Here is a 12,038-nt window from a genome sequence, read left to right on the forward strand (position 1 = left end):
CTGCTGGAGGCCAGGAGGAGTTCCAAATATTTGATAAACATGTCAAAGCAGCAAAGCCTTCGACTTGTAATTAGGCCAATTTTTGCCTTACTGTTGTGGATGTAGCGGATTAATTTTCAGACAAAAATGTTCTGAAGTCAGGTCTTAAAATTCCATTTAGGATGTGTGTGCCTGGCCGGCAGCATACAGACGAAAGGGGAACACACACACACATATAGCCAGGGCACACAGACTCTGAGAAGTAAAAGCTGGATGAAGGCAGGGCTCCACAATCGCCAGTCAGCCATCCATGAGAGACACCTGTTCGTTTGTTTGGCTAGCAAACTCGGGGGGGAGAGAGGGGGGTTGTTTTTTCCCACCGTGCCAACCCGCGCCCGGCTGGCACTAGTTTTACTGTCCCATCTGTATGGGTGGGTGAAGTAAGACGACGGCCTTTGAGGAGTGAGTGATACTTGATGGCATTTTTGGTCACATGGGTGGCGAGTTGCTGTCATCCTTTAACCCCCTCCCTCCCCGGACCCCCCTCTCCCTCCCTCCCCCCCCCAACCTCACTCGCTCCCGTGCCCACTCCCTGGTGCACAGGCAGAATGCAGTGTCAGGAGGGTGAGCACTGAGCGGCCATTGTGTGTGCTAACCAAAGCGGAATGCCCGGGTGACAAAAGGGGGAGGAGTGGGCTCAGGGTGCACACAAAGCCAGGGGGAGGAGAGGGCTGTAGGAGGCGGGGGGGTACGGAGAGGAGAGGGGGGGCAATTTGCCGGGCCTAAATAGACACTCACTCACTCACTCACTCACTCACTCACTCACTCACTCACTCACTCACTCAGCCCCCCCAAAAAACTGTAGGCACGCTAAAAATATTCTCTTAACTAATCTCCTCCACACACCCATGCACCTAGTGCCTTCTAACCCTAACCCTCGCCAGGCCTCTGTGCTCTCGGCTAACTGGGCTGTACGGTGAGTATAAGCAGGCTGCTGGAAGTGGACGTTTTTCTGTTATAGTTCCCGACAGTGTAAAGAAGAGAACAGAAGACAACTGAACCCTTTAAAGTATTAGGTGTTGTTTCTGGTGTTATGACTCATCATGGCCCCAGAGGTCTATTACAATTACAGGATGTCTTTGCTATCAGTAGTCGTGGTTTCAGATCTATGTCGTTATTAGTCAAGGTTGGCCTACAAACCCCATTGCATCACTGTCAGATGTTTACAATACTTACAGGGAGTTATTCGCTTAGTGCTAGCAATATACATAATAAACTTTTTGAAGAAATGTTCATTTAACGTTATATCAAATATAGGGCCCACTTTCCACCTTGTACCTCCTGTTAAACCGTTCTGTGAATGACTATTTTCACTGCGACTTAGTTCCTGTGTTTGTGTCTAAACGTGTGCAGTGGGGGGCACCACATGTGCATGTACTCACCTGCCTGTTCTGGAAGCTGAGAGCAATCTGGTCTGTGTAGTATTGCACGCACAGAGAACTGCCTCCCAACTCCCACACAGGACCCGGGGCAACAGTGCGGCCACCTTAAAGCACACAAGCCAAACCCTGAATTAACTCCCTATTAATACCAGTATATCTCCTGCAGATGCAAGTAGGAGCAGATCCACTTTAAAAACAGGCACCTAACAGCTGCAGTTCCTCACTGATTTTTAATGGCAGCTAAGTACTGTATGTCAAATCAGTTCATTGGCCTTTAAATCTCTATTCAAAACTCTGATGTCCACGGCTTGGACATTAAAATGTAATGTAAATGCATTGTAGTCTCTGGTGTTCCAGTCTATGACCAAACAATGAACAATAAATTACAGGATATTACTGCGTTGGCATCGTTAGCATCCTATATAATAAAGTTTGTCCTGAGAGACCTCACCAACAAAGGTTATTACAATTAGAATCTGGGATCCGAAAATTTGATTATCCGAACAGTTTTTCGGAATTTTAATTTAGTTTTATTTTTAGATTATTTTTCTTCTTATTTCATAAGAAATACTTTCTCCTTTTGTTGGCTTAATCTATTAACAAGGTTAATTATCAATGTTCTTGCCATTGCAGTAGCAACCGATGGCCTCTTTTGAGATAATACAACAAAGTGGCTAATCAGATGGGTTCAGTTTGTAACTTGGGTTTCTAATTATAAAATAATAGATAGTTTTACAAAATAGAAATACAATTGAATCAATACTATTCCTTAAAGATTCCTTCATTGACAACATTTCCTCTATTTTGTTGTGAAAATGACCTGATGCACCAACCCAGTTGTGGATGCTGCCGGTTCCACAGGGTCACTTTGAAGAGACCTTTTCGTCCCTTGTGGTCCTTCCTCTTCTGCCAAAATGATGACCGGGCAGATCAAAGGGGATGCTCTAAAGAAACCCCTTAATGGTAACCCTCCTCCCCTCTTCTTTCTCCCACTCCCCTCATATGCACACTTAACATCTGAACCCCCTCCTTCTTTCATTCATGCAAACCTCAGCCTTTCCCGGCGAAATTTGCATACGCCGCTTCAGGGCGATGTTTGTTTCCCGTTTTATCTTGTGCTGAGTTCATAGGAAGTAGCTTGCTGAGTTGTTTTGGTTTAGTTGTTGTTAGTGAAACACAGAGGCTCAAATGCACGCCTCGGGGCCTTGCTGAAGTCACTGAGTAAACCTGGCAAGGTCGATCCCAGTACCTTTGTGACTGACACAAAGTGTGAGTGTTTTGTGGCTGTGTGTGTGTGTGTGTGTGTGTGTGTGTGTGTGTGTGTGTGTGTGTGTGTGTGTGTGTGTGCGCGCGCGTGCGCGCGCGCATCTCTGTGTGTGAACATGCATGTATGCACATCAGGCCATGAATGTCAGGTGAGTTTGTGCTGTCTGTGCTGCTAGCAGTCAGAGCCTCTCCATCAGTGCTGACCCAGGCAGCCATCATTGTTCTCGAGTTGTAAATCACCCTGCTGCAATCAGGGCCCCCAGTCTATGCTCCTCTGAGCCCTCTCCACTCCAGATGATTCCCCCTCTCTGATTGGCCTAACTGGACTCCTGTCTGTGGCGGCAGATTAGCATGGATTGTTTTTTTTCTCTCTCTGTGGCATACAGATTGAGCCATGTTAGCATTCACAGTTCACACCTTCACACAGAGCAACAGGCTTTTTAGCTGCTTCAAAATGCAAGGGAAAACTTGAAAGACTTCACTCCTAACTTTGATAACTTTTAGAAGAACAGAAGATATACATTGGGGTGGACAAAGGAACGGGGACAACTGACAAAGTATAGCATTTATATAACATATCCTCAAGAACTTTTAAAGCTGTAGTAGAAATATGTTGATTTTACAAGTTAATGTTAGTCCTACCTCCTGAAAGCAGAGGTAGGACTGTTTTTCTTAGTATTATCATCTCGGGCATCATTTCGCCCTGATTGTTTTACTCCTCCTCAGATATCTATAGCCCCTTTTACACAGCCAGTGAAAGCCGGGAATATGCCGGAATTTCGGCCCTCCGCCCTGCTGTTTAAATGCGACCGTTGCGGAACCAGGGAAGAAAGGTGCGAGAGATTGTTCCGGGAATTTTACTACCTCGGGGGGTAGTAAGATTCCCGACACAATCAGTTCCGCCTCTGTGTTTAAATGCTCCAGCTTGTTGTTGCGGAACAGGGGGGCGTTTGACGTTCCATAGCCTACGTTCTAAACATGCGACCATGTTAGCAGTTGAAGGACGTGTGTTTAACATTAATCACGGCGGCCTGATGTCCCGTAAAAATCACCAAATAAAAGGAACGGCGTATAATCTAGTTGATCATAAGGTCCGTTGCTCAATCCAAACCCCCGCGCTTCATTTTGCAGAGTGTATGAGTCTATTTCTGCCCAGGAGAAGTTGTACAATGGGAAAGCTAGGCTAGGCTAAGCTAGGCTAAGCTAGGCTGCGATCGGATCGCCGCCGCTATTATTATCCTAAGTCTGAGCGTATATCCACACTTTATTTCTGCCTACAGTAACGTGACTTCACACACTGTGTGTATGTGTATGTTTATGTCTGATTGGCAGATCTCTGCCCTCACAAAGAGACTCGCTCACAACCAACCTGTCACACAAACACACACACACACACACAGACACAGAGGTAAAGCGGATTGATTTTGTCAGTTTGGTTAACAGTCCCAGTGATGTTGGAGAGATCAACTGGCACATCGTGGGGACAGTAAAATACGGCCCTCTTACTGCAAGCTCCAGCACTTCTGCTCTCAATTCACCGGCCAGTGTTGTTGTTGTAAAGCCTCTGACCGGAGCGGCGCTAAATGTTTACGTCACACCTGACGCTGTTTACAAGCACCTCTTTCATTCCGGAACGCTGTGTAAAAGGGGCTACTGATGCGCCAGCAGGCCGGCGTTGCTTGGTTCTGTGTAAATAACACAGAAGCAAGCAAAGCCGGCATTTTGGAGTGATGTTGTTCCGTCAATATGCCGCAATCTCTGTGTAAAAGGGGCTATTGATACTATGCTCACGATAGGATCAGGGGAGACTACAGTAGATGTACCTGCAGCTAATGTAGTCCTAGTCTGGCTGAACCGTTTCTGCCAGCGTCTATTAGCGCTGGCGTCGGCTAACAACGCTACGCCTCCATTTCCTGTTGCTGGCGTTCCCGTATTGAGCTCCCCCTCAAACTAGGAAACAATTCGCTCACAGTCAACCTGTGTGGTTCTGTGCAGCGCTCTCCCTCTCTCTCTCACACACACACACACACACACACACACACACACACACACACACACACACACACACACACACACACACACACACACACACACACACACACACAGAAATAAAGTGTGGCGATACTTCGGGATAATAATATTGGCGGCGGTGGTCCGGGACGCAGCCTAGCTGTCCAATTTCATTGTACAACTTCCCTCGGGCAGAAATACCATCATAAACTCTGGAAAATGAAGCGTGGGGGTTTGAATTGAGCACCGGACCTTATAACCAGCTAGATTAAGATCCCCCGTTCCCTTTCTTTGGTGATTTACAGGACAACGGGCCGCCGATGATAATGTTACCAGAGATAACTGCGTGACTATGTGGCTAGTTAATTCCGGTTAAGTTATCCCGTGAGCTCCTCGGGGGCTAAAGTGTATGGTGTCTTGACATGCTGGTTAGAAAGCAACACACTATGTGTATTCCTTTTGTCTTTAATAGTTTTTTTGTGTCGTTTGCGGGTTAGATTTACCCATTTCTTTGACAACCTTTGGACGTGAAGACGTTCCATCAAAATAAGTTCTCCCCCCGGCACTATTTTGCAGGACACCGCTGCTGTTTCCCGGGGTTAGCCCCGCCCTAGATGATTGTGATTGGTTTAAAGAATTAAAAACAGGCCAGCCCAGTTTCCCCCCGAATAGACGGCTCTAAACGGAGTGCTTCCAGACCATACTACTTGCTGTAGTTTGGTCTGGCTTTGCGAGACTAGGGGCACTTTACACTATGAAAACGTGACAGTTTTCCAGTTTTTGGTTAAAAAAAAAACCCCGTTCAGACACAATTTATCTGACATCTTCACCCGTACACAAGTTTTCAGAGGAAACGGGCCGAAATCGCTGTAGCAGCAGTGCCAAGCCAATAGTCAGCGGTGACACAGCCTAGTAGATAGCTCTTCCGGTACAATTTGATGCATAAAACCTTACTGTAACCGAAAATTAATGCCACTAACGTTCATAAAGCGGTTGGTTTAAGCTTGGGGTTACAAATATTGTAAAAGACAAGCTTTCTGTCCTCTTATTTCACCGCATTGAACTCGTTAAAACAGAAGACTTGCTGATAGTGAAGGGGCTTCGTGAGCGGATACTTTCCTGTTAGGCGTACTTCAAAATAAAAGTCAACTCACGTGTGTCAAGTGAAATGCTATTAATGTTTAGCCAGTGAAATGCTTTTACTTTGAAGCCGTAGCCTTAATGCTCCTTTTGTTGAACAGTAGCCGCTAGCTTAACCGCTGCACGCTGATAGTGTTTTTAATGTAGAGAGAGAGCCGTGTCCCTGGCATATAGAAGTGACACACGTTTATTTAGCTAGAAAAACAGGCAGAGCACAAATCTTTCCCCAGCCAAAGTGGCGGGTGGTCTCAATAACTTACTGCGGTAATCGCTTGGACTAAATTGGCGAGTGTTAGCCTATATTTTAGCGCTGCACGACACTCTCCGCTGATCACAGTGATGGTGCCGTGGAGACACCGTTCATGTTGTCTTCTAACTTTATAACTCGCTTGTGGGTATTTTGACAGCAAATGTTATAGACTACGCATGTGTGAGGGTGGAGCCGTGACGTCAGCGTTATCAGGGGAAATGTTTTCGGTGTTTACAGGAAACCAAAACCGTTAAGTTTTCCAAAAAATCCTCCCTGGGAGGTGATCTCAAAAACCTGCGGTTTCATGCCTGCGTTTGCTGTTTTCCTGTAAATGATATAGTGCAACCGCGGGAATTTTTCCGCGTTTGCACTGTTTCGTGTTGTCGTGTAAAGTGCCCCTAATGTAGTCCTGACTCCTGGGGTCGTTCTCACAGTGGGGGGCCATTGCCTTGAGCACCTTGTCAACAGCAATCAGGGAGTGACCAATGGCTGGGAAGGCAAGGCCCATCGCCTCCCATGGAGAAAGACTTGCTTATCTATCAATATCTATGAAGTCATTATGGGAACAACGGCAATCTCTAACATGATAGGATATGCAGTTTTGTAGGCCATAGGAATTAGGTTAACATTATGCTTTCATGTTTTAATATGAACACAATGGTTAAATTGTGTTTTACGGCATATATGAAGTACAGTCTGTCTTGGGAACGGCTGGCAGTTGATTTTAGGTCATGGGTTGATAGTGTCACACACACACACACACACACACACACACACACACACACACACACACACACACACACACACACACACACACACACACACACACACACACACACACACACACACTCTCTCTCGCTCTCTCATAGGCAGACCGGATACACCTGTGTGTTTTCGTACAGTGCAACTTCAAAGTTTACTTTGCTTCACCATCCTCATCTTACCGGAATTAACTTCACAAAGTCACATAGAAAAACATTACCTCATCGCTATGCATCCTGCGGTCTCTCTTTCACTCGCTTCCAAAACCAATGCACACACCACCAGCATGTTGTAGCAAAGATCTTAATGACAGCAAATGCTTTCCTCATAGTCACTTTAACTCCAGGATACTTTTACAATGAAATAGTTTACTTAAAGGATCACCAGGTTGATGTATTTCAATACGACAAAACAATAAAACAGAAAACATGTTCCATCCTTTATTTTGGTCGGATCTTAAAGGTGCGAACACACTGCACACCGACGCGCAGCGAGTTTACATAGAAAGTCAATGTATTTTGCGCGCCGCCGCAGGAGTTGAAAATATTGAACTTTTTGCCGCCGGCCGCGCCGCGATAGCCAATCAGCGTTGAGCTCCTCCCGACGTCACTCACTTCAGGACGACGGAAAGAGGAAATTAAGATGGATGAAAACATAATAGTCACAGTTTGCTCCCATAAGTTCTGTGAATAGCCTATGTGTCTGTTGCCTGCTGTGTAAAGTTATCAGTTTTGCTTGTTTACCAAGTTAGCACCGGCTAGCTTGGGTAAAGCACCATCAGCACAGCAGACTGGTGCTCTCAGCACCGGTTAGCACCAGCGCCAGCATATCCCCAGAGTAGGAGAAGGCTACTCTGGTCGGGCGGCGGCCGGCGGACACAATATGACCCAATATGATCACGCGATTCGCGTGGCCTACCGCCGAGCTGCGGAGTGCAGTGTGTTCGTACCTTAATACTACAGTACATACCCATGAGCCTCAGTCCCTGTTGCTATGGAGAAGAGTCCAGTCAGAAGCACGAATCAGAGAAGCGGGGAATGCTTAGTTGTTGCCCTTGTAAAACAAAACACAGAATCGTAGTTGCTGAATTCAATTTCTCAACAGCACAGTTTTTAGTTACCACCCTCTGTGGAGGTTTGTTGTAGGAAAAGGCAGCTTGGGAGTCTTGGTTAACTTCTCCCCTGAAAACTCTTGAACCTTTGACTTTATCACAGAACCAGATTCTTTCATAGTTATTTTGTATGGATGTTTTTAACCTGTACAGTTTCTTGCCAATACAAGAAGACCTCCTAATGTCCCCCAACATTGTCTATGGGTAAATTGAATGAGATTTTTCTTTTTCTTTTTTTACTTCCGGAACCAGTTGAGATTGTTGAAGTTGTTGAGGAGACAGTCATTGTGTAAGCCTCCTGGAATCCTGATGACATCACAGTCATTCCAGGCTCTGTGTATTCAGTGATCACGGGGATCACGGGGATCAAGTCTGGGTCCTTGCAGTGGACGAGAGACTAGTGACTAAAGAGTGACAGAGAGAGAGAGAGTCAGAGGTTAGTGATTGTGTGTGTGTGTAAGACACCTGCAGACTGTTCTGAAGCAGAGGGGAGGTATTCTGACACAATTTCATCTATTTGTAACGTGCCCGGAGAAGAGAAAAGTTTGTGTTGTAGTGTCAAAACAACTTTATTGTCAGACTGATGAGTTTTGATTTTGGCGATGGACTCATTCATAATTAGTTTTACACATGTAATGGAGAGATAGACTTTGATTGTATTATGTATGATGAGGTGATACTATTTGTGTTTTTATTACATTGGCATTCTAAAACCATTTTTATTTAGTATAAATATTTTTTCCAGGCATTTATTTAAAGGTGAAGTAAGCGGTTTATTTATGTGTTTATTTATTAAGTGTTAAATCGCTCTTTATTCATACAGTGATCACTTACATAATGTGCGCGTTTCATAAAGCCGATCTCTCAGTCAGCTGCTCTGCATGTAATCGGCAAATAAACTTATTTTAGGATCCCGAAATGTATATCCAATCACAAGAGAGAATGCTACAAACCGACACCCGTCTCACTCATGGTCTCACAGCCGGTGCACGCCAGAGCAACAGATGGGTGAATGTATGCGCCTACAATGGCGGAGCAGATAAAAATCCTTCCCAATGTCTGTTTTGATGTTTTTTATCATGTTGTATCACACTTATGGATCTGAGATGATGCTAGATAACTCGCTGCTTGAAGGCCGCAGTGTATTAAAGCAGCTACGAGTAACATTTAAATATATTTTAAACATCCTCATGTTTCCTCTGATAATCATAAATTACCTTTGACAGCAAACGAGACCATCACATATCCGCCGTATTGGTCGCAGATTTCAGTGTGGCGCAACAACGCGATTTGAGAAGCCTATCCCTCCAGGTGAGGGAAGGGGAGCGTGAGCTTTGTTTGAGACAGTTATTTGTCGTCATAATGACTGATAACGGGGTTGAACCATCAAAGAAAAAAAAGAAAATGCAATGAAGAAAAGGGAGAGTGGTAGACGAGCGGGAGGGCGTTGCCAAGCAACGTATACACAATTTCATGGGAGCGAACTAGACTGCAGTGTTTACTCCTAAATTAATGAGCGGTAGCCTACTAAAACAAAGTTTACTTTGCCTCACCATCATCAGATGAGTCGACCATTATTCATCTAAAATAGTCATTATTTACAACAACATAAACACATTACCTCATCGTGATCCATACTAACTGCCGTCTCTCGTTCATTCGCTTTCTGTGAGGACACGGAGTCTTTCAGCTCCGTGAGAGTAGTTCGGTGACTGCATCAACTCAATGCAATCAGGTGTGTGTAGCACTTATTGGCATTAGTTGATGCTGTGTCACTAACCACTCTCACGGAGCCGAAAAGTGTCCGGTGCCCTCACACTTTCAACACACGGACATGCACTATATTGCTTCCTGATTATTTGAATCTCGCACGCCCGGCACGAGCTAGAAAACAGCTTCACGACAGCTGGCGTCGTAAAAATACTACCGCTTTTATCCAAAGGGGCCGCCAATGGACAAAGTTACACGTAGTGGCTTTAATGTAGTGACGTAGGGATGAGCGAGGGGACTGCTAACTGCAGTAACTGACAGGAAGTTAGCTAAAAGAACCATTCCGCTTACAGCACCTTTAATGAGATAACTATAGAGATATTGCAGGGAATTAGAGTATAGAGAAATAAGGAACAAAAGTCCCCATCCGGATACAAACACAGGATGTTGAAGGGTCATCGTCAGCACCTTCATCCTTAATAACCATCAGGGCGCCTCCTGCAGATTTTCTAGACATCAGTGATTGTCTCACTTACTAAATCAATTTTAAACTGACTGGGCTAAACAGTCCCTACAAATACAACTCCACAGCCATAGAGGTCTAAGGGTATTTTCTCCGATTTTACATACTTCTATTAAAAACCTATTTTAAATGTGCAAGAAGATATATTATACCAAAGTGTTTTATATGGAAATGTTCAGAACACATTAGGCCTTTGTTTCTGAGGTCACTTACGTATGTCCTAGACCATTGTGTATATAAATAATTGGCTTAAATGCTGAAAAATTAATTGCGATTTTTGAAAAACCTGGAAATTTGTGTGAAAGAAGAACCTTTAGTCATCCTGTTGAATTGTTTTGGCTCTTGAAATTGCTTCTCCTAAGCCTTAGCTTCAGAAATGCAGTGGAAATTTTCCAAAACACAGTAGGGAAGTGCACAAAACATGACTAATATGAAATTAGTCCAGACGCTTTTTGGTAGAAATGTTGTCTCTACTTAAAAAAAAACATTAGGAAATTAGACTGAATGAAGACTTTGAACCACATATGATGATTCATGGGATGTATACTAATAAAAGAGGAAGCATCACAAAACATTTTTCAAACAAACCATTAGGTTAATATAAAAACAATAATAACAAACTACTTTCATACTATGTACTGTATATACTCTATGCACTATTTACAAGCTAAGTCGTAGCTGGGGAGCTTCTGGGTCTTGCTTCTCACAGTGTTTTCTAAGCCTGTAAGGGACGGACAGTATCGCAAGAAAATACCCTTGAAACAGGAGGACCTCTAGTTTGAGATGATGTTTTCATTTTATTTTTCAGCTATATCTTCAGGAAGATATTAATCAAAATATGCGTGAGCGCACGCCCCGGCGCGGCCGTAGACCCCAGAGGGTCTTAACAGCACTGTGAGCCTATGGCAAATCCTGGTTTAGCAGGTCACCGCACTAGAACACAAATCAATATGGATTTTATTGGAAACAAGTTAAAAGGAACTTACTGAACTGGTATTGTTTTCTTTTCTTTTTTTACTTTTCATAAAAAAAATGAAAATAACACATTAGGTGCTCTAATAACTAAATTGATGAGAAAGGGGATTTTTTGTGGTGTTGTATTTCTACGTGTTGAAGTGTGTAATGTGGACAAAAATAACTTCAATATGAAACAATGATACAAATAAAAGGTGAAACTGCACTATGGCTGCACACATTGATATTGGGACACTTATTTAGAAATAAGTCGTGGTTGGGTTTCCGAAGCAAGTGAGTTCAGACCGATGATGCTAGAGAATAACATCACCCTGAAAATCAGACCAGATCCTCCCGTGGAATTCTACAGGAGGAGAGAGAGAGAGAGAGAGAGAGAGAGAGAGAGAGAGAGAGAGAGAGAGAGAGAGAGAGAGAGAGAGAGAGAGAGAGAGAGAGAGAGAGACGGAGAGGGGGGAAAAATAGCCTCTGGTGTACATATCCTCATGTCTAATAATCCTGCTTCATGTGCCTGAGCGAGACTCTCTTGACATGGGCGTAATGGTAATTATGGTGATTTAGGACTTGTTCTTCCAGTTGCTACCATTATATCACATGGGTTTTATGTTTTTTTTTCAAGGATAGGCTCTTACTTATGTAGTGCGTCATAATTCTCTGTGATATATAAAAAAGGGCCTAACTTTGATTTAGACCAACCTGTAGCTTATTTGCCCACTTGGAGCATTTTTATGTGTGTGTCTGTATGTGTGTGTGTGTGTGTGTGTGTGTGTGTGTGTGTGTGTGTGTGTGCGTGTGCGTGTGTGTTTGTGTGCGCTGGTCTTGCTTGTGTTTGAGCTTGCACGATAAAGGCGTCTCTTGATCGTGTATATACTC

This window comes from Ammodytes marinus, assembly GCF_949987685.1.
Source record: "Ammodytes marinus genome assembly, chromosome: 10".
NCBI classification, from domain to species: Eukaryota; Metazoa; Chordata; class Actinopteri; order Uranoscopiformes; family Ammodytidae; genus Ammodytes; species Ammodytes marinus.